The sequence below is a fragment of the Etheostoma spectabile genome, chromosome 10, assembly GCF_008692095.1.
Source record: "Etheostoma spectabile isolate EspeVRDwgs_2016 chromosome 10, UIUC_Espe_1.0, whole genome shotgun sequence".
Lineage (NCBI taxonomy): Eukaryota > Metazoa > Chordata > Actinopteri > Perciformes > Percidae > Etheostoma > Etheostoma spectabile.
In genome coordinates this window covers 29198109-29202589 of record NC_045742.1, presented here as the reverse complement: position 1 = coordinate 29202589, position 4481 = coordinate 29198109, and positions in this window count along the sequence as shown.

Sequence of the window (4481 nt, the reverse complement as noted above, 5' to 3'; positions counted from 1 at the left end):
GATTTTATTTGTGGTTTTTTTTGGATTCTTTTTTTTTCATTTATTTATTTTATTTCACACAGTGTGTGTGTGTGTGTGTGTGTGTGTGTGTGGTGTGTGTGGGTTTGGGTGTACAGAAGGGAGAGACATAGAGAATGAGGGGGCGGGGGCAGCTGACGTACAAAAAAGCGATCGTGTGATTATCACGAAGAGCACATTGTCGACAGGGATTGATGACAGAACGTTGCGGTGCCCACTGTGGAACGTCCCGCGGAGCAGCTTCTATTGACTTTTTTGGATTAGGGTATCGTCTTGATTCCCCATGAATGTCCCCTTGGAACCACTACTCCTTGCCGTTGGTTGTTACTTTACTTAATGGATGTTAGAAGGAACATTGTCGACAGGATGGAGTCAGACCAATTTGAGAGCACATGCTTATGCCCCATGTGGATGTCCTCGGACAGCTCTATTTGGATTTGGGCGCATTAGGTTATCACTGGATTTCAACATGAAGTTCCCCTCAGGAACCCATACTTTTTACTGTTGTTGTTACTTTAGTATGTGGTTGATTGCACGGATGACAGAGTAGGCCCTGTCACAGTGATTTGACTAAGGACTTGCGCAAGTGCTTCTGGCCTGGTGTGGAAGGACCTCTGTTGCTCTCAGCTGGGTATATTTCATTAGGAGAATGAAAAACTTTTTTAGTTTGCAAACATCATCCTTACTCTGAATCTAAAATGATAAAGAATGGTGATGTCCCTACTATACCTGATCCTTTGCAGTCCATGCTGGACCTATAGATTTTGGTGAGCGTGCTGGGGTATTCTTGGTAAAGTGTCCATGTGTGATCCCTCTTGTGTGGCGCGTAATACGGGGGAGTTTCTGGAATGCTTCAGGGGCATGTATGTTGGGTTTGGTCCCTGTCAAGACTGAGCGAACAGGTCCGGTGCACAGGAAGCTGCCGACTGTGCTCCAGATAAGGAAGGGGGCCTAGTATGATCTCCCAAACACCAGTCTCATCATTCTAAAATATTCTTTTTTGTGGAAAAGTCATTTTAGGACACCTATACCATACCTCACCTTTGGATTGGTTGTTTGTAGTGTGTGATAAAGTATTTTAAGTGCCTACTACCATCACATTGTTATTTTTTTTTGTTTTTATAAAAAAATAGTTAAACTTACATTGTTGCTACGTCTTCCACTTCTTTGAACGGTGTGACCGTCCCCTTTTGGCCTTTGGGAACAGACGTCTGTCATTTAGTTTCCTCCCTTGGCTGTTCTCTGTTTGTGGCTGCAAATTCAACCTGAAACCAAAAACTAAATTTTTGTAACATAAATGTATTTACCTTTTTACAACACACCAAGCAAATACTGCCAGTTACTCCCAGCAAAGCAGTTGCTAACCTCTAAGCTGGCCAAACTGTAACTCAAACCAGATTGTTACAAGTTGCCTGAAGTTGGAGCAACTTAAAAACTGAAATGATTTATTTCCATTACGGCCGGCAATTAGGCCTTGATGGTCTCGAACCAGTTGCTTGTGTCCTCACTCTTCATGAACAAACCATTTTCTGCAGACAATTTGTCCCATTTTCGTCCCCCCAATTGTACATATTTGCGACTTTGGTCTAAACGACTTGTGTTGTTGATGACAAAGTTCATAGGGAGGTACATACCTGCAAAAGGCATCTTCTACACACAATCGACATGTCAGTCATACCTGTTGTATACAAACACATACCTGGCCTATTGTCCAAATTATTCACCAGCCCCGCCCCCAAAAAAAAATCGGAATGCAATTGATTTGGAGATCATGACCAATCAGTTGATGAATACAATAGAATAGTTCTATATCCGAATAGACTAATAGTTTGACTAAGTGTTTGTGAACTGGACTTCCATATTTGATAAAGTCCTCCCTCATGTGTTGACATCGTCTTATGACCAAACACTGCTGTCGCTAAATGCTACACCATCCAATGCACACAAACAGGCCATAATATACTCTGGTTTGTAAGAAGGTAAGTAAGGTTACCTTTCGCTCTTGTATGTGACTCTTATTGTCATTTGAGACAGTTGTGGTCCTCCGAAGCCACACTCGGAGCATCTTTTGGCAAGCTCATCCAATCGTGTGTTGTCGTTCTCTGTGAGTACTCTTAAATAAAAAAAAACTGCAAATCATACATTTAGCAGTCCTATATATACCACTGTTTTCAACGGATTGACTAGATAGCATGAATGATACATTTCCATTCTGGTTTCGAAGCAAACGGGAGACATAGCTAGCTAGCTAGCTGATAACGTTTCCACGGCTTAGTAGGTAGCACAAAACGATCAGGATTCTACTCAGCTGCAGTAGTTTTTCTTCTGACAATACAATAAAAACTAACCTGCCAAAGGTGGACCAACATTCATCGGGGAACTATAGATGTCTACATGACAACAGGGTATTTATTCAAATAGAACAGTTAGGACAATGAACGTTAGCCCCATTGCCATTAGCACAGTTGATCAACACCTTCAGCCTATCTATCTACAGGATCTGTAGCATTGCTAATGTTACGTTAGCAGCACGAAATCTACTTACGCTTGGTGGTGGAATGACCAATACAATCAGAAACAGACAGCAGCTTAGCAATCCTCTTTAAATTGGTCCAAGTTCTGAAACTGTCTTTTATGACATAGTTGAGCACATTAATAATTGAGTGTCGGAACTTCTCAGGGATCTCCGTATATCACATCAGCCCGGCCGTAGTGTTGCTTCCTTGGGAAGACTACTGAGAAGTGTCTCCATTCCCTGTACAGCTCGGAACACGGCATTTACTAGCCCGGTTCAGTCAATATCCTGGAAATACTAACATTTCGTCTTTGTAAAATCCTGTAAACTGCACGAGCTTGACATCTAATACCAACGCTACAGCCTCCATTAGAACGGCGTTCAGGTCAGTGGCCTGGATGTGAAATTGTTGGCGGGCGTTGGCCGTTCTCCTAACCAATCCATGGCGTGACAAGCTAGCAGGTTTTTGAGATCCTGACGTCATCTTTGTGCGTTGTTGTGGATTCGCCCGTTTTCCACGGCATTTCCCAAATGTGAGATTTTAGAGGAGGCAGGTCCGATGGGATTTTGGCTTCGATGTGGTCCTATTACCCCACAAACTGTGTTTATTCCATATGACAAGTAAATCGGTTTTTGCATTCTATCACCCCCTTTTAGCTAATGTTAGCTTTGTGACGGTTGACGTAATAATAGGGTGAAACACGAGAGAGAGCCTAATTCAGAGGCAGGTTCAAGCTAAGAGCTGTCTCATTGTACAGGGCTGCAACTCTCACGCATGTGCCTTGAACATACACCGCATTGACTGGTTCACCGCGCATCAACCCACACCCCTGATTTCTCACAACCCTGAATTGTCACCCGGGCTGAGTCAATTTCTGAAAGATTAGTATCTATGTTTTTACTTTGAGCCCTCTGTGATCTGACTAGTTTGTGCTTTCAGAGACTGGGGTGTGGGGGGGGGGTTTTTCAAGAGCGCTTCCCTGTCCTGTGAATTTTCAAATTTGTCGCAAATGAGAACCTTTTTTTCACGTCCCATCCCAGGTGCATTCCCCGGCTTCAGGTATGGCCCTGAAATCACTAACCCGTTCCTCGTTTGTGTCCTCTCTCTGTAACAATAGAGGTACGACAGCGCGTCTGGTATGTAGCAACTTCAGTTTCATTGTAGTGAACGTCGCTCTTCGCTGGGGGCAGTGACCGCGTTGCATCATCTATGACCTCCTAACAAGAGTCGCCATACACCTCCCTAAACCCTGCAGAGGACACAGAGACCCAATGGCCTATCTGGGTGGTCAGACGGTCTGACATGATATCCAATCATTCAGTGGACGCAATGACATGCACATCTGACTATATTCCACCATATACTTAATAATTAATACTTAATAGCTACTATTTACACTCTCCAAAAAGATTGTTTCGTGTGTGTGTGTGTGTGTGTGTGTGTGTGTGTGTGTGTGTGTAAGTAAGGGAGAGACATAGAGAGAGAGGGGGCGGGGGGCAGCTGACAGTAAAAAAAGCGATCTGTGATTATCACAGAAGGAGACATTGTCGACAGGGAATTGATGACAGAACGTTGCGGTGCCCAGTGTGGAACGTCCGCGGAGCAGCTCTATTGGACTATTTGGCGATTAGGGTTATCGCTGGATTCCCCATGAAGTCCCTTTGGAACCCATACTCCTTGCCGTTGGTTGTTACTTTACTTAATGGATGATTTGAAGGAGACATTGTCGACAGGGAATTGATGACAGAACTTTGAGGCAATGCTTATGCCCAGTGTGGAATGTCCTCGGAGCAGCTCTATTGGACTATTGGGCGATTAGGGTTATCACTGGATTCAACATGAATTCCCCTCGGAACCCATACTTTTTACTGTTGGTTGTTACTTTAGTAAATGGGTGATTGGACGGATGACAGGATGGAGGCCCTGTCAACAGGGAGTTGACTAAGG